This window comes from Pygocentrus nattereri, chromosome 3 (genome assembly GCF_015220715.1).
Source record: "Pygocentrus nattereri isolate fPygNat1 chromosome 3, fPygNat1.pri, whole genome shotgun sequence".
NCBI lineage: Eukaryota > Metazoa > Chordata > Actinopteri > Characiformes > Serrasalmidae > Pygocentrus > Pygocentrus nattereri.
In genome coordinates, this window is record NC_051213.1 from 45,253,842 (window position 1) to 45,273,796 (window position 19,955).

Sequence of the window (19,955 nt, forward strand, 5' to 3'; positions counted from 1 at the left end):
AGCGTCCAATCGTTGCTTAGAACCGGTTGCTAGCCGCTTTTTAGCAACACGTGCGCATTTGTTTTGATCCGTCAGATTTGGGGTGTCAGATTTAACCGCTAAACGGGCCACATTAAACAGTCTCAACAAATCCGTGAGCCAGATGCTTTATTTTACGGCTTCTTAACATTTTGCCGCGACCCCAGCTGGCACTCAACACATGAACGATTCCAAAATAATTTAAAATTACAACAGATAGTTTTATATAAAACACTAGACTACATCATCCGCAGTTAAACCTCTAAACAGAAGCTGTTAAACCTCTTTAAATGTCTCTTTAAAGGTTTTTTAAAACTGCCTATTCGCTTGAACGAGACACCTGGGCCTTTTTTTTGTGGCGCTGTCTCAGAGAACGCTGTTGGGGAGGGGCGGGAACACACTTTACGTCGCAGTGCATGCTGGGGACTGTAGTGCAGCTCGGTGTGAACCGGGCCAAGGTTAATAGAAAATGTAAATCATCTTGTGGGCCAAGCAGGATTGTGCCACAGGGTTTGACACAAGTAATGACCTCAGTAAAATAAAAGTACTTAGTACTTCTAAAGACAAAAAAGGACTTACAAACGAGTAACTAAAGGTGGATTCTGTTCCTCATGAAAGAAAATAGTACCATGCAACATCCTTAAAACAGTTTATCTCCGCAGCAAGAGCGTTTTTGCCAGTTGTACATGCAAGATGGAAGAATGTGGATTAGTACAGCGCCATGTTCCTCACTTCTTGCTACACTCGCCGTTACCTGGACTTGTTCAACGGCTGAACCTCAGAAGGCTTCATGCTCCCTATCTAGTGTGCTATGAGAATTGTGGAATTTTGGCTTCTTCACCCAAATAGTGCGCTTAATGTCTGCATACGCATACCAAAAAACCTCAATGGCTGTTTGTTGATTGCATTTTGAGACGTACGTTGTGCGTTACGTAAGGAGTAGGGAGCTAGTTATGATCCCATGCAGTTATGCAGGGAATGTTAACTGTACAAAAACAGGGCTTTCTCGAGGAGAGCTTCGGAAATGGTTATGCTACACTCATACACAAAGCCATAACGTGTTGTTTATTTGTGTGTTTGTATTCATGTTCATGTGTTTGTTGAATAAATAAACACTCACTGCCCAAATAAACGTTGATAGACATTTGTGGCTTCAGTCTGGCAGATGATGTGGGCTAACTGGACTGGCTCGAGAAGCTCTACTGTATCTACTGTGTTATTGTTATTGCATTGGGAAACACTACTATAACCTTCGTGGTGATTACTTATGAGTGAAACTGCTTAATGTGTAGATTGCGCCGTGGCCAGCTGTAAGAATGGCACTGCCAGAATGGAGATAGACAGCAGCATAGCGAAGACGCACTCGAGCTGTGTTCACAGGCTGTATGATACGGTAAGTGCATTCATTGTATTCGGCACCATATATATTTGGGCGATTCTACAGAAACGTCCACTTTTTATTTTCATCTCTCCGTAGGAGTCACTGTTGTTACCGATCGTCATTGGTGTGACACATAAGAAAAGTGACACCAGTGACATTTTTAATGAAAGAATGCGTTTTTCAGACCGGCGGCTACAGAGCATCAAACTCCGTTCCCTCGGTCATGGAACATCCACTAAAATATGGAGTTTCTTCCATCTGTTTTCTGTTTTTTCACAATTACCTGGAGGGGGCTGGAGGTTAGGGAACTGGCCCTGTGACCGGAAGGTCGCCGGTTCGATCCCCAGCTCCGCCAGTCCATGACTGAGGTGTCCTTGGGCAAGACACCTGCTCCCCGGGCACCGTGGATAGGGCTGCCCACCGCTCTGGGCAAGTGTGCTCACTGCCCCCTAGTGTGTGTGTGTGTGTGTGTGTGTGCTCACTAGTGTGTATGTGGTGTTTCACTTCACGGATGGGTTAAATGCAGAGGTGGAATTTCCCCGTTTGTGGGATTAAAAAAGTATCACTTAACTTTTTATCTCAAAATATGCCTCTCAGCCTTTCCAGCTGGCTGGAGATGAACACTTCTGTGGTGCTTGGGATTTATTATATAAATTGATTTAAAAAATCAGTATTGCTAAATTGGGGCTCAAGAAGGTTTATTTGTTAAAAAAAAACATTGTTTTATTTTAAAATCTAAATAAACTAACCCTAACATGTTTTTAAGTGTAATATAGGGACAGAATAATGGACGTTTCTGTAGAACGACCCATTTAATCAACATAAGGCGAAACATGTAGCAGTTTTATGGTGGATACGAGTGAAATGTATTAGCGATGCTTTCGCTCTCTGCCTTCATTATCCCTTTCTCTTTCTGCTGTTCCCTAACTTGTAGGACGGTAATTTCATTGGTGATGCTGATGTATCAGGGGTGACGTATCACTCGTCTCTGCCTGTAATACAGTTGAGGATTTTATGTGACGACCAGACGGTAAAAGAAATGAAATTATACCTTCATTTGTATACAAACTGTCAATTAACAGTACTATCGGGATGGAGTTAGATCCATATGGGGAGCTAATGCCATGTTCCTGGCAGATGTGGATGGGATGAGGAATGTCAGTATACAATACAGATATGACGGCTGCTGCTCGATTTTCATACTTAAGAAAACTCCACCACAGCATATGACAGCATTTTTACCACACAGGCGTAATAATAATAATAATAATAATGAACTGGGGTTATTCCTGCAGTTTGTTTCATAGCATGTAAAAGTTGAGCATATCATCAGTATTTAAAGAACAGACCAACTGCCTGTTTTATTACAGAAAGAGCCTAAATGATCCCGATTTACTGCAACACAGTGGTTTAAATGTTCAGTGAGATTCATTGCTTCCAGAGTTATTGATGGTATTTAAATGTGTGTTGTGTCTGTGTGTCAGAGTATCATGGTACGTGTAGTGTGATATGATATAATAGTGACATTACCCCATATCCCCAAGTAAAACTAGCCCCATCCCAATAGTACTTAACACAGTGATGGAGTTTATAATCCTCTGTTTGTTTTTCAGAACAACCTGGTGTTCTGCTTTAAATGTGAGTGGCACCTGCTATTCCCTTCAAACATTTGTCGTCATATGGATGGGCCGCGTTTCAGATCTTAGGAAATGCAGCTTCTCGTGTTTTAGTGTAGCTCTTTTTTGTGTTTCTGTAGGTGTCAATGACACCGGTCCTGACTCCGAATCACAGTCGAGCGATGGTGCATGTAAGTACAGTATAATAAACTAACAGTATAGTGATCATTGTTGGATTTGGGCAGCTGTCTGATTATTCCTGTGGAACAGTATTTTTTAGCTCAGATTAAGAAATGCCTTAAAAAGACATGGATTTCAGCTGAGGAAACTGCTTTTACTGTGGTGATTGTCCGGTTATTAGATTATTAAGTGCATCTAAACACACCCAATTATAACTAATTCATTTACTAACCTGGCAGATACTTTTCCTACAACACATCAGACGGCCAGGCCGACACAGTCAGAAATAAAGGTGCTGTGCGGGTACATTTCTCATTAATCAGAGCAGAAATGATGTATATCTCAAGTTTTTTCCAGTGTAAAAGGAACATATTTATACTTGAGAAAAGTTTTGTATGAAAAAAAATCTGAAATATGCAATGGAACAATCCAATAATGGTACAATAATGTTCCCTCCTAAAGTACAGCTGATGTCCATTTTTAGTTCAGTTTAGTATCATTTTTTTTTTCTGACAGTCGAGGTGGGTGATGCAGCAAATATGTAATATCATAAAAGGTTAAGATTTTTTCATGACCCATGATGCGCCGCTCTTGTTTATTTTTTGACAAAATGGGCCAAAAAAAGAACCCGTGGTGCTAAATTAAAGAAAGTACTGCGAATATATGGATGAGATGATTAAGTCGTGGCCATGACTTAGTATGGCATGGGAACTAAGTTATGGCCAAGACTTAATCATCTCCTTCCCACGTGTTAATAAGGCGTGGCCACGTATTATTTTTATTTGCACAGGATGTCACCAGCGGGGCTCCGTACAAGTACAGATTACGGTCTTCTTAATTACAGATAATAAATAAAAAAACCCTAAATATACTGGGAAAATCATATTGTGACATACTTGTCCATAAATAATCACAGTAATGATAAATACTGTCGTCTAGGTTGGACAAAATTGTTTGTATAGATGGAATTCTGCCCTTTTAACCACTTTCAGTTTTTCCCCCTTTTCCTACACTTGATTAGAGATGTTTTTAGCATTTTAATGTGTGTTATTTTCTGCATCTGTGTTTTTTCTTGCATGGTTTGATAGCTAAACATCACCTACTTTGGCTGCTCTTCCTGATTCTTCCGGCTGCAGTAGCAGTAGCAGTAGTGATCTGGCTAGTGATTAGGTGCCAGAAAGGCAAAAACGTAAGTATACAATGTGTGATTTATATTGTTGCCGTTCTAAAATACAGTTTAAAAGTAGTTACATGATTAATGACATGACACATTCTGTTCTACTTACAAACAACCTCTCGTTTCTGTGAGCTGAGAGTGAAGAACATTTGAGACAGTAAAGGAAATAATTGAGATCAAATGGCACCAAATGGCTCAAGTGGCAGTATTGATATCATTTCACGTCATACAAACGTATTTAAGTGTTTTCCCTGTATTATTTGGCTGGTAAAGATGACCAATTTTATTTGTTTATTGCCTTACAGCAAAGAGCCCCTGAAGAGGTCCCAGAACGTAAGCATAATTATTATTGTAGTATGTTTATTTTTAAAATGCATAACTAGTTAAATGTGTTTTCTGTATTTCCATAAGTAGGAGTAGTAATAATAATAAAATCTAAATAATGATGATGATGATGATGATGATATTATTATTATTAATAATAATAATAATAATAATAATACATACATACTTTGTAAAGGAAAAAATAATAATTAAAATAATAAAAAGTATAAAAATAGTAAAAAAAAACAACAACAACAAAAAAAACCCTGAACTATCTAATTAAAGTAAAGAAAATTTCTGCTGTTTTTCTTTAAGTGTCCGTTATTTGACGAAGTTCCTACTGGAATGGATTCACCATCACTGCCTCTGTCCCTCACTCCTACTTTCCTGTTTGTTAGTCTCTAGACTTTCTTATTGGTCTGTTGTGCTTTTTTTTCTTTTGTTTTGTTTTTTTTCCCTGGTTTTTTTTAGGGGGAGGGGGGGGGGGGGGTTGAATCCTTGAAACCAAGCTTCTACTCTATGATCTTTTGGTTCCTCCCGGCATTTCGTTCCTATTCTCAACACTGTCTGTGTTTACATGAAGAGATTTCGCAAGTTGAATACATTCCGATTATAGATTAAGGTTCATATGCTCACTCTGCTCAATCCATTTGAAAATCTGCAATTTTGCTGCAAATTTGCTGACTACAAATGATGTGTTTAGTGTAGACGTTACCATGACAACAAGCATGAGTCCAGTCAGAGTGAGATGAGCAGCAGTGAGCAGTGCTTGAGTTTTTAATTGCTTTAATATGATGTCAGACTCAGAAAAACGTCCTTCACCTGTACTTATAAAGGAAGTGGTGAGAGGAAGACGTCGTGTTCTGAGACACACAAGCTGGACGTCCGTCCCACCGCTGTCTTTTAAAGATCAGAGGATAAACTTCGTCTCGTCTGCGGACCAGTTTCTGCTCTGCCATGTCCAACGGTATAAACACTCACTATGACGCGACGCGCATGCAGAACAGACTTAAACTTTCCGATAGAGAATGTAATCAGATAAAGGTGTTGACACGGATATTATTCTTCTATTTAACGGATTATTTACAGGATTACCCACCTCGTTCAATCAGGTAGAAATTGTATTCCAAATGGCCTCAATCGGACTAGTCTTGATTGAACTATTGGTCGGATTATTAATGGATTATTAAGGTGCATGTAGTGTGCTAATGTGGCGCCAATCATGGAAGAGAGACTTAACCGTTGTCCCTTCCTTTCCCATTCTGTATGTACAGTATTGATTCTAGCACAGATAAATACCAGCAGACTCGGGAGTCATAGTTAGGGGAAGTGGTCAGGTTATGCCTACTTCTTTCCTCAAAGTATATAACTGTCAGACAGGAATAGTGAATATTTAATAAACTGTAAAACACAATTTAGACGGTTAGTCACATCTAATATGAATTCATTTATTCTGGTTATGTAATTCATATTGTTAAAGCTTCAACCCCACAAAAGACAAACTTGGGGCGACAGCAAATACTTGTCGCCTGCTAGTGTGAACGCAGGGTACGACCTCCAGTCACGTATGGCTGTGGCATCCACCAGGGATCAAACTCACAATCTCCTAATGATAGTGTACATGAATTTTAATAACCCCAAGATTTTAAAGCATTAAACGATTGACCGAAACACATTAAGTGACTGAATTAAACATGAAAATTATATATTAAACATATTTGTGTGTGTGTGTGTATGTGTATATATATATATATATATATATATATATATATATATATATATATATATATATATATATATATATATATATATATATATATGAGATGAAATCATAACTCATAATAATTCATCATGCATATCAAAATATACTTAACAATATGTTATTTGCTTGTGATGCAAATAGATATTCTGAATGTTAAATATGGATCCAGTATATTTAAAATAATTGTGGTTTATCGTTTATTATGACATTGCTGAACCAGCTGTTTTGTGAAAAAATTAGCATGAGTTGGCAAACGGTGTCGGTGTCTGTGCAGGATTTTGTCGTTACACGACTCCACATCCAGACGCTCGGCACTTCTATAAATAAGTGAATAATAAATAATCTATAAATAATAAACTGTGTAACCTGCTAGGTTGTAAATGCTCAGTTGGATCAAAAAGCTGCACCAACAGTGGCACTTTTTCAACTACACTTAATCAGACAGCACAGACTGATGGCTCAGGGTTTTTGCCTGCTCAGGGTTTTTGCCAGTTTGTCTGTAAAGGCAAGTATTTGTAGTTGTGAAGCTGTGGAAGCTGATGCAATGAAATGCTGTGCCACTGTGTACACAATTATTCATTATTCAGTGCCATGTATCTGATTACTGGTTCAGAACTAAGTAGATTTTATATATATAATGTATGTATTAATTATCCAGGTATTTGCGAGCCATCACTGTTGTCCAGTCACCACATTACTTCAGCATTAAATATGTAAGTCGTGTGTTTTCAAACCAATACGACCATTTTACATAAAAGCAAAGTAGAAACTGTCTAGAATGTCTTAGTGTTGCTGTGGACCAAAGGAACGGTCACTTTATCAGGAAACATGCTGACCTTAATATTCTATGCACTTCAACAGATTCAAGAGTTTTAATGTCATAGGCACAGCAGAAACAGGCAGTTACACTGTACAGTGAAATTCTTCCTTTGCTGTTCCTCCATTCACCAAATATAGTCTTAAAATAGAAAAGACAAATAGGAAAAAAGAAATATAAGAATAACACTAAAAACAAAAGTAGTTATTATGCAAAATAGTTATGCAAAGTAGAAAGACAATCAGTTCCATGTGCGTATGTGTGAGTGTTTAGGGCAGCGGTTCATAAAGTGTGTGGATTTCTGTATTTTGCTCTGGTTTTATTGGTCCAAGGAATGTATAATTTAGCAATACCTTTTGGTTTTTTTGTTTTGTTTTGTTTGTTTTTTAATTTTATTTGTTTATTTTAATGATCAATCAAGATTGTTAGTTATTTTTACATTGCCCAGGCCTGGTTCAGTGTCACACTGTGCTGCTGGATGTTCTACCAGAATGAGATTTTCTGCAGCTGTTACTGTCGTTCATTTTACTGAACTGTGTGAATGAAATCGATGTACACTCAGGTGTAATTTCCTACATCATAATGATCAAATACTTGTATTTTCAGCACATCTACTGTCTAGATTATGGTGCTGATTGGGGGTTTAGGTTTGGTGGATGTGTTTTTTTTTTTTTTTGTTTGTTTGTTTGTTTTTTTTGTTTTTTAAGCCAAAAATGTCATTTCTATTTCTTTCTATTTTCTAGTGGAATGTAATAAAGCAGTGGTGAAAGATTGTCCTGGATTCAGTGTGTTTATGCTTGTAGTTCAGCCACAGTGCTTGCATGGCCTAATAGAGATGCTGTATCTGGTGATACAAGCAGAAAACGCTGGATCTGATCTCGCAGGAGATGAACGGATCTGATCGAGTTCTGCAACAAAGCCTAAAATATCACAGACTTTGTGTGGTGCCATGTCGGATAGCTAACAATAAAGCTAGTGTCACCTGCTGGTGTCCTATGGTGGATGTTAGCAGGGCTCCTCGGCTTCAAACGAGAACAGAGAGCCGTTTCACTTCAGTAGCTCTTGTGAATTTGGACGATGTCCAAAAACTAAAGTTTGGTCTTGTGTGAATGACCTAGACCTCAGATTACTACATCACCAGCCCTCAGGCCTGACCGGCTCATAAGGGCTTATTATAGTCTGTAAATCTGAGAATGAAGCACACACTGACAGACGGAAGACGCACAGCAGCACCGAGTGTTCTGGGTCTGAGGGGGTCTGAGACTAGACGCAGTCAAAACATCAAGGTCAATAAAAACCGTCGACAGAAACGTTTGGAAGAGTTCAATCACCAGTACTGACTTGCTATGACTACTGAATGCCAGATTAAGGAATTAAAATGCTTGGAGTGCACAGTTCTGAACATGAAGGGTAGCGAACTGTTTACTCGAGCACGCTCACCTGCCAGAAAACGGTCATATCACAACCAGACAACTGAAAAAAACTAGACAAAAGCCTAAAACAGAGCTTTTCCTGTCTCCAAATGATGTTACTGTTGTGCCGGCACCCATGGACAGTACCTCGTACAAGATAGGTGTCATCTGTGTGAGGGTCATAAAGCCGCCACTATACAGAGATTTATAAACGTGATGATAGAGAAATACACAATCAGGTATAACATCATGACCACCTCCTTGTTTCTACGCTCATTGTCCACTTTATCAGCTCCACTTACTGTATAGCTGCACTTTGTAGTTCTACAGTTACAGACTGTAGTCCATCTGTTTCTCTGATACTTTATTAGCCCCCTTTTACCCTGTTCTTCAGTGGTCAGGACCCCATGGACCCTCACAGAGCAGGTAGTATTTGGGTGGTGGATCATTCTCAGCACTGCAGTAACAGTGGCATGGTGGTGTGTTAGTGTGTTGTACTGGTACGAGTGGATCAGACACGAAAGGAATAATTGTAGAATGCTTTTTCCACCAGTATGAATCTACAGTGTGTGACTTCTACTGTAAATTGGGGACCTAACATCAATTGGATGCTTTCTGTCTGCCAAAATCAGTCGGAGAAGTCCTGCACATTACTTTACAGGAGCTCCTCTGGGTAATCGGCTTAATGTCAGCACAGCCTCTTTGAGCCAGAAGAGTCGATAATGGACCTTCATTATACAGTAAGAGGACTTTAATGAACAGCGAGGGGGAGAGAAAGTGTTTGCCTCATTGATTTTTTCAGCAGGGGCTGTATTTATCTTGCAGTAGCTACTGGGGCCTTTTCTTACACATTAAAACACAGCCTTCCCCTTGACTTCTCCCTGGTCCGGGAACCCCTTGTTATCTGCTCCACCTGCCTGTAGTTCCGCCCTCTAGCTCCCAGGTGTTCCTTGTTTTCCCTCAGTGTATTTCTACCCCTGTGCCTGTTCAGTTTCCTTGTCTTGCATTGTGGATGTTACCCTGTTTCCTGTTTTCAATGATCTTGTTGTTTGGTTTTGTTTCGTTTAATTTCATTATGGACTTAATCCGGGCTGAATCACACTTTTTGGGCGATCCTAAGCAGTATTTCTTTCTTTCTAGGCTCTCCCCCAGACCTACACAGCTAAAAACTAAAGGATAATGTTTAAAACTGATATTGTAATGTCACAAAACTGCAATTAACTGACTGATTTAAAACTTACTTTTGTCCTTAAGCTTCTTCACCTCACTCATTCTCTTCCTTTTTATCTCCAGATGTGTACGTTTGGTTTTGAGACGTGATCGCTGTTTTCACCTCACTCCAGTCTTTGACAACATAATGTTACAGTAAAGACCCCGAAGTTGTTGAAGGGTCCCACTGGTGGTTGCAAGGCCATAAGCAGCTGCTTATGTCGCTTATTAGTTAGAGCTAGCACTGAGGCTAATAAAATGGAAGTTTAGGTCTCCCAAAAAAATTTTGTTAAAAAGTGCGCAAATTTGACTTTTTTTTGTGAACCATTCATTTAAAACAGCACCACCCTGAGTCAGTTAAGAATGTTAAACATAGAGTTCCCTGTTTGAGGTTGAAGCATCTAAACAAGAACGTTTCCCTGAATTTGTATTTGAGTGTCTATTCTTCCCTAATGGACAGCATAACGTCATAATGACTTTATTTTCAGCGACCCTCCAGAATTTTGATTTTGAGACATTCAGGTGGTCCAAGACGTTAATTAGGGGGTCTCTGTATTGTGCACCTTGTCAGAAATGCTGTATGCTTTTTATTAGTGTAGTGAGACAGTTATGAAGGTGAGGCCTCTGATTAGCGTAGAACTGATACAAGAGAAAGTGTAGCAGACGGAAGTGAGAGAGCCTGTGTAAGCATAGGAGTGAGCGAGAGCCTGTTCGGCTGTTTGGCTAAAGTGTGTAATTTGGTGTGGGGGGTGTCGTTTGCTGCTGTTAGAGTGGCCAGTGCTAGGCGGGGAGGGACAATCGCCTGCTGTAGAGCCAAGGGATCAAGTGGCTCTTTATCCAGATCAGTCTAACTTCAAAGTGGAGGCTGGTGGAGCGTCGTTTCGGCCTCTTGAGATTTCCCAGGGAAGTCGGATGAAGCCATAAGCTCAGACTCAGGGGAAAACTCTTGGCAACAGGCAAGTTAAGTAGTTGATTTAATTGGTCTCATATGCTTTCTTTGTTGATAAGTGTTATTTAAACCCACTAAAATCCCAGACTTACATACTAAGGCCTATTATTTAGTAACTACTGGGAAATCAGTGCAAACTGGCTGAACTACTCTTAGGCTATAGAACCATGTGATACAACAGTGGGCCCACCGACAGGCCCTGGCCACGAAAGGGGTTAAATAGTGTAGAAGACTGAGGGAAGTAGATTAAGGAGCTAATAAGCCTGTGGGTGGTTTAAGGGACCTTTCTTATGCTTGGTTTCCTGTTTCTTAATTGTGGCTTCCTTGGGTAAGAATGAATGTTTATTAGGTAGTTGAGTGTGGTGGCTATTTTGGGTTAGCAGTGACCCATCTGAGTGGCTCTTTTGGTTAACTTGGCTAGTGCTTGTTTTCTTGAACAGTCAAAGATGAGCTGATTAACTTACTCCTATGTTTGTATGCTGTGGTGCTCAAGCCTCTGGTCCTAACTTCATAAGGTTAACCAAGGTGGTGGCATCATTATGCTACCTAGATCAATTCTGGGTTTAGAACAGGTTTTTACAGTTGACTCCAAAGTTATTGGCACCCCTCAAGAAACTGGGCAGAAGCAATCATGGAGAACAAGCAACATAAACAACCATTTACGGCATTTAGCAGATGCTCTTGTCCAGAGCAACCTACAAAAGTGCTTTGTTGTCCGCCCAGGGAATGTATACTAGCTAGTACAAATAGGTTAGAGTACAAACCACCCCTGAGCTTCAGGCACCCCTGAAGAATATTTAAATAAAACCAAAGAAATTTGCATTTCTGGTGGAAATGAAACTCTCTAGGAACTCTATTGTTGGCTATTGTTAGCTCTCTAGGAACTCTATTGTTGGCTATGACCAGTTCCTGTTTCTCTGGGAGCCAAATGAGACAGAAGGTTGTAGGTCCTCACAGATTATGATATGGATATAAATAAAGGAGAAATTTGGCGAAATTACCCTCAAAATCAGAGTTCTAAATTATGACACTTTGAAATTTATAATGAATTGGCCATTTGAAACTGCATAGCTCAGATGATTCTTGGGGTTTGCAAACTTGTCTGTACAACTCAGCCAAGCAAGAGATTAGAAATTACATTACAGAACTTCTTCTGGGAAAATCAGATTAGATCAACACCCTGCCAGAGTTTATCCATCCTCTTGTTCTCCTGTGGGCTCTAAATTAAGATCCTAAAGTAGTTTTAAAAGCATGGAACAGTTGAAAATTTGCCAAGAAGTGGATGCATGAGCATTCTGCCCCTTTATACAATGAGGAGATAAAGAGGAACCCAGAGATCACGGTATCTGCACAGTTGAGCTGAATCTTTGGGTTTTCATATTTCAAAATCTGAGCTCCACAAAAGAAGCTTCTACATAAGCGCAAGCCACCAATACCATGTGTGAACTCTGCAAAATGTCCTTGTAACTACAAATGAAACCATGTGATGTGGTCAGAGGAGAAAAAGTAGCCCACTCTCACTGTCAAGTATGGAGTTGGATCATCCATGCTTGGGGCCTGTTTTGGTGCCGGTGGTCCAGGGTCTCAGGTGACAGTCAATGGCAAAACGAATTCTACTAAATACCAGAAGATTTTAGCCCAAAATTCGTCTGCCTCTGCAGAAGGCTGAGACTTGGCAGGGAGTGGACTTTTCAGCAAGATAATGATCCCAAACACCCATCAAAATCCACACAAAAATGAATGTGGGAACACAGATTCAGAGAATTAGCGATGGCCATTTCAGCCCTCTCGGCCTCCAGATTGGAACCCAACTGACAAACCTGTGGTGTGGACTGAAGAGGACAGTCCACAAGTGAACTTCTGTATCAATATCAAGGAACTTCTGTATGTTCTACATGGAGTGTTCTCCAACCCTGTTAAACATTCCAGAAAGCATGTCAGTGCTGTTATTCTCACCATGGTAGGCTTTTGTTCCAAAAAGCCAGTTTAAAAACAAATTATGCACCTTACATATTTGTTTAAACCCTAAATATCATTGATTGTAGCTCATTTTCATGAAGGGTACCAATAGTACTGGAGCTGTCGGTAGCATAGAAAAAGCAGGGGTACATCTCCAGACCTCCATGGTGGGCTTATCTTTCAACAATCACTCAAGTGGAGTGAAGTCATGTTTACTAGTCAACCATCCAACCTTCTCATGAGCACGGCATTAGTAACTGAACTGAAAAATCCACTGACTCATAATTGTCCTAATATAAGCTTCTGCTGACACAAAGCACACATCTATAGGCTTCTGTTATGAGCAAGTTTTGAGTCTGTTCAGTGTGGCAAATAGATAATATCTCAAAAATTGCTGGAGTATTCTTTTAAATCGCATGATTTAAAGAGCTGTGCAAAGAAAGGGAGCAAACAAGGGCTTTTCTATGGCATCACTTCAAAAAACCCTTTAAGAGCTTTCAGTTTAAGAGCGATCACTGAGTATAAGTTATTAGTAAAATACTTGAGTAATGCAGTATTTGATGTTGTTGCATTATTTAAATGTGGATTTTAACCTCTTACATGATAAAGTTGTATTACATAACATCTGTAACTTAAGAAAAGCTAAACCAATTTGCATTGAAGTCCCTGCTGTTAATGAATAATAAGCCTATGTATGTCATAAGCCTGGCATTTTAATGGATTTCTCTAGGAGAAATGTGATACTTGTGGTCTTGCTGTTAGCACAGGTGAAAACTCAGGATTTTTGATTGTTTAAGCGAAAACACATCATGTGAGAGTGAGTCACATCCCTTATCTGGGCAAAGGCGTTGGGGGGGGTGGGGGGGTGGGTTGAGCAAGCCAGCAGCCAGAGCAGAAACCAAAACACTCCGCAGAGCAGAGAAGTTCAAGACGAGTTTAGTGTGACTGTCAAAGAGCTGAAAATAAGCTACCAGATGGGCTTCAATGGCTTACATAGTAAAGATATCTGTTGGAAAAATAAGTAATAAGTATTAAGTATTTACTGTTAAATAAAGTCAAGGAGGTTTCTTGCAAGCTTATTGTAAGCAATTGTATCCAATAAAATCCCGGTTTAAAGTACCCATTGATATAAGTTGTACTTTTTGTGGCCTAAGCCCAGAAACTCTTTGTCATCTGTTCGGGCTTTGTGATCAAAGACTACGGCAAAATATTCGCAGCTTTACTGTGGAGTTTATTTTCAGTACATTTGAACTTTACATAAAAAAGGTCATTCTGGTAATCTGTAAACCCAAATAAAACATTTTCAAAGTAATCTTCTTTTGCCATCTTAGTATTATGTTCATAAATATAAATGTAAGGTCACTATATCAAAGATACACACACTCATCGGCCACTTTATTAGGTACAGTTCAGTTGCTTGTTAACACAAATAGCTGATCAGCCAATCACACGGCCACAACTCACTGCATTTAGGCATGTAGAGGTGGTCAAGACAACTTGCTGAAGTGCAGACTGAGCATCAGAATGGGGAAGAAAGGGGATTTAAGGGGCTTTGAACGTGGTGTGGTTGTTGGTGCCAGACGGGCTGGTCTGAGTATTTCAGAAACTGCTGATCTACTGGGATTTTCACACACAACCATCTCTAGGGTTCACAGAGAACGGTCCGGAAAAGAGGAAATATCCAGTGGGCGGTCAGTTGTGTGGATGAAAATGCCTGGTTGATGTGAGAGGTCAGAGGAGAACGGGCAGACGATAGTTCCGGATGATAGAAAGGCAGCAGGAACTCAAATAACCAACCAGAATCTCTGAGGAACGTTTCCAACACCTTGTTGAAAGTGTGACATGAAGAATTAAAGCAGTTCTGAAGGCAAAAGGGGGTCCAAGCTTTTACTAGCAAGGGGGAGGGGGAGGGGGCGTGTCAGGGGTGAGGGGAACATGTCATTGGATGGGGGGCGTGTCCGCTGTGTTAACATGATGCAACTAGAAGCCGACAAAGTCGGGCAGCGGCGCTCGAGCATCTGAGGCAGCCGAGTCTTCAGTCGGAGGCAGCACAACTGGAGGCAGACTGCACCCGCGGCTTCGTCCGAAACGGCAGACATGGTGTCCAGCGTCGGGACTGCGGTCTGTAAGTGTTTCTTTCCTTTCTGTGAAGAACCGAGTGCCTTCGCAGGGCGAGACGCGTGGAGCGCAGGCACAGTCCGAGCCGCTGCTCTCATACCGCGCCTGCGCTGACGAGCTGGAGCCGCTGCCGGCGTCCGGCTCTCATGTCAGCTCGGTCTCGGCGTTTACACCTCCACACGTCTGTCTAGCAAGCGGAGCTAGAAGACGAGACGTTGGGGAGACTTTCTCTGCAGGTTTCAGTCTTTACCACCAAAGCTCGAAGTCTTCCTCGAGGCGTTTTAACTTTGTAAATCAGTGCTTTGGAGCTACTGAGTATGAATGGGGCGGGTCGATACTGAAATACCGATATTTGCGATTCTGGTGTTTCTTTTTAAGAATCGATCCTCAGACGATAATATCGATGTGTTTTCTACTGAGCCCTGCTGGTGACCACACATATAAATAATAATAATGCGTGGAAACGAGATCCTAATGCGTGGCAGTGACTTAGGGGGGTGTGGGAATGAGATCATTAAGTGGTGGCCACGACTTAGTAAGGTGTGGGAATGAGATCATGCATTAGAATCTCGTCCCTATGCCTAACTAAGTAGTGGCCATGCATTAGGTCCTCTTCCTCATGCCTTACTAAGTTGTGGTCATGCATTATCATCTCATCCCCATGCCTTACTAAGTTGTGGTCATGCATTATCATCTCATCCCCGTGCCTTACTAAGTTGTGGCCACACATCAGGATCTTGTGCCTCTGCCTTACTAAGTAGTGGCCATACATTAGCATCTCTTCCCCATGCTTTACTAAGTTGTGGCCCCACATCAGAATCTCATCCCCATGCCTTACTAAGTTGTGGCCGCACAGTAGGATCTCATCCCCATGGCTTAGAAATGTGGAACAAAACAATGGAGTTCCCTTCAGTGCAGCAACGAAGTGATAAATAAATCTCAGGGAAGTGAACATGGAGTGTTTCACTATTACAGAATGATGCCATCACTTCAGTGATTACATAGCATGTGTAAAAAACGAGACTTTAATATCAAAGGGCTTGACAAGAATTGTGGTCAGTCACCAGGCTTGGCTCAGATCCAAACCTGCAAAAAGGCAACCACAACCAGGGCAAAGACAAAAGGGAAAAACCACGGAAAAGGCCATCACAGACAACACAGGAGAAACGCTCAGTAGCTCTACAGGAGCAGGAACACCTCACAGTCTGGCGAAGCTGAAGCCCGGGCTTTAAACTAAACTGAACAAGTCATATGACATGGAGCACCGTGAAAGGAGTCAATACTCAGGCACACTCTGATTGGATGAATGAGGAAGTTCTGTCACATGATCTCGCAAGGGGTTCTGGGGGATGGAGTCCTTGTAAGAGTCGAGGCCAGAAGGACGTGTGACAGCCTGTATACGAGGAGAAAAGCGTTACGACAAGCTTTTGATAGATTTCACTGACAGGCTGTGTTACAAATGGTTTGTTATGAATCCGATTACAAATTAATTCATAACTTCCTGACCAAAATGTCGTTTTCACCCCTGTACATCTTAGTCGTCGTCATGGTGAAGCTGGTCATGACAGAAGCCAAACTGGCCTGTCGCCAGGACAGTGGCACGTTCTCCCTTCTTGTGACGGGGACTCAAAACTGTGAAGACAGCAGCTGGAAGGCTGGTGATGTAAGTATGTCTCTACTTAGTTTTTACATCGGTATACTGTCTTCTAGAGGACAGCTAGAGGACGGCTATGACAGGTCTTTCGTAAAAGATAAGCTGTATCATTATCATTTTATCAGCTCCACTTACTATATACTTATCTTCAGCAGTCAGGACCCCCATGGACCCTCACAGAGCAGGTACTATTTGGGTGGTGGATCTCAACGCTGCAGTAAGACTGATGTGGTGGTGGTGGTGTGTCAGTGTGTGTTGCGCTGGTCTGAGCGCAGCCAGCAGCATCCTGTGGCCACCGATGAAGGACTAGAGGATGACCAACACACCCACACAGTACCTGCTCTGTGAGGGTCCACAGGGGTCCTGACCACTGAAGAACAGGGTAACAGAGTATCAGAGGAACAGATGGACTACAGTCTGTAATTGTAGAACTACAAAGTGCAGCTATACAGTAAGTGGAGCTGATAAACTGAGCGTAGAAACAAGGAGGTGGTCATGATGTTACGCCTGATCGGTGTATATGGTAGGTGTTTCTGATAAAGTGGCCAGTGAGTGCAGATACAAGGCATACATTATAAACTCACTTTATGTAACATACAGCTTTATTTAGTTCAAAATGATGAACATAATCTTCAACATTGCGTGTGTTGTGCAGGGCACTGTGCTGGCATATGACGAAACTTACAACAAAACTGTGGTGCTGGGGACGGACCAGAGTCCAGGACACTACAGAATCACCTTCAGGACCTGCCTTCCGGATGTCACATTTACCTGCAACAAGGTCAGTAATTTAACGATGGTACATATTAGGGCACATACAGTAGTGTGCATAAGTCTGAGACTACTGGTCATTTATTTCATTTCCAGTCAAATTGGCCGCTACAAGGTTGGGTCACAGATCAGTGCTGTGTGATACTCAATAAATCGGTATCGATCCGATACCGATATACAGGGTCGGTATTGTCGATAGCAGTACTGATACTGATTCTTTTTACACTACTGATCCTATGTACCTTTATACATAAGGGGGCAGTCGTGGGCTGGAGGTTAGGGAACTGGCCCTGGGACCGGAAGGTTGCTAGTTCGATCCCCAGTGCTGACGGTCCATGACTGAGGTATCCTTGAGCAAGACGCCTAACACCTAACCCCCAACTGCTCCGGAGGTGGAGCGGAGGTGGAATTTCCCCGTTTGTGGGATTCAAAAAGTATCACTTAACTTATGTAGGGCAGAGCAGTGTGTCATAAGTTATGAGGTGAACCTGTCATTAATATGCTAAATCTATGCGCATGTTAAAAACCAGGACAGCAAAGTTTTTAGGCAAATCAAAAATTCCTCCCTTTTTTTAGGCTTTTTGTTAAATAAATTGAGTGCACAGTTATTACTGGACATCAAATGTTTTAAAACTCATTCTTTTTCCAGATAAATTATATTCCAGGGTGAGCAGAATGTGCCGTCAGAATATGCATGCAGTTATAATGCCGTAATGCTTCATGCGTGTTATTAAAAAGCTTTTCTTCCCGTCACAGGAGGCAGTCAGCTGTGAATGTGAGTGATGTCATTTTTTTTATCACGTCATGTCATAAATTCTCTAATTGTCTTTTATTCTTCAGATTAAAAAAAAAATCATTTTTATTTACGACCCCTAAACATAAACAGAACTTGTTTTTCCACCTTGCAGATACCTGCCCTGGACGATTTGATCCAAACCACGGTCCAGGTGAGTGATTTGCATGTGCTTTGTTTAGTCATCTGAGGTTAGCAGAAGTAAAAGTCTGTTATTCTGGGTGTTTATTTGCTCAGAAAAATCTTGTAATAAATACAAATACATTACAGCAACCACGGGCGTCGGACCTGCCGAACCAGAGCCCCCCATGAATGGTAGGGTAGTCCGAAAGCCTCGGAATTGATATTTGTTTCCAATTGTGATACTAACATATAAATAATATACATTTTCGATGACCATCTTTCGAGTTCTGCTGATCTGCCTGTTGTTTCTGTTATTACTGCTTTCAACATCTGTGCCTTTCATTCTATAGAGCTCTCTAGGGAACGTGTTGGTATCATAGGCAGTGCTCTGGTTGTCCTCCTCCTCATCATCATAATCATCATCAGTGCACTGAGGGCTAAGCATACAGAGTAAGAGTCGCACAGTCACTAATACGTTTCATTCGTTTTATGAATGTCCAGTCTTGTCCAGCTGAATCCATTTCCATCATTAACACATTCGCTGTGTGTTTAGTCGTTTTCAGGCTGAGGTGTAGTTACAGCAGCAAACCCAGACAACACTTGTGAATGCAGTCTGGACTGTGACCTTATTCTACGGACCGAAAGGTGGTCCATTGAGGATTCATTCATCCTGACGTCCCTCGTCCACTCCCTTTGCTGTGACCTTCATTAGGATTGTTTGAGAAGGATGGAATGATCTAGAACCTCCACGCATTTGACTGCCTGATGCATCAAATTGACATCCACTGCACACATGATGGTCCACGTTTGTCCACCGTATAGACGAAAAGATGGTCTTGTGGATATCGAAGAATGTGCTGGCCGGTTGTGGGCGATGTAGACAGAACCGAGCAGTTAGCACTGCCGTTCAGGTTCTGCCATTTGCTGGGGGGCAGGCCAAATCGCTAAGGTTATCTTGCTGTACGTTGGATGGAGGCCTGCAGTTGGATCATTGAATATCTGGGACTTCTTAAAGTTGCTAGATGTGAACAGAAGAAATATTTCCAGGTCACACTTTATATTTAAGCAAATTTGTGAACTTGAAGCTCGTGCGACTCTCGGACGACTCTCGGGTGGATCTGATGGACTCAACACAAACGTGTGGATGCCAGTTCATGTTCGCTAAAGCCAAAACCAAATACTAGGAAATTCTGAAATCAGTGCAGATCTTTGAAAGATTCACTCAGATTGATATTCTGATCATGTAACTAAACTGACAAACCCTGTAATAAACGACTAAAGAATGCATAATAGAAGCATTTTCATGTGTGGCCTCAGGTTTCTGGACCCCACTGTATGTACATATCAGACAAATTGCAATAAGCAAAGGCACGTTATGGAACGTTTCTATTGGCCTGTCTGTCATGAAATGAAATATTGGGTGGTTTTGACACGACGGTTCGGTTGTATATGAAGTGTGAGCACTGTATTATGCGCAGGTGGAAGACGCTGGTAAATAAACAATATTTTTCTCCTCGTCTGTGTTTTCTTTTACTTTGCAGTCCATTTTCTACACCAGCCCTAATATGTCAACTGTCTTCAAACCAGACTTGTTCAGTGCACCCGGGAGTCATCTCACTGTAACGGGAAGGAAGAATGTTGCATGGTCAGCAGCACAAATGCATACAGGCTGTCATAGTCAGACCTGCCGGA

The 19,955-nt window shown here is 41.3% G+C and overlaps 1 protein-coding gene across 4 annotated transcripts in view; it reads right to left on the reverse strand.

Moving 5' to 3' along the window:
- Positions 1–19,955, reverse strand: part of LOC108413126 — a 205,492-nt gene that overhangs the window by 157,132 nt on the left and 28,405 nt on the right. The gene's annotated exons all lie outside the window — the stretch shown is intronic.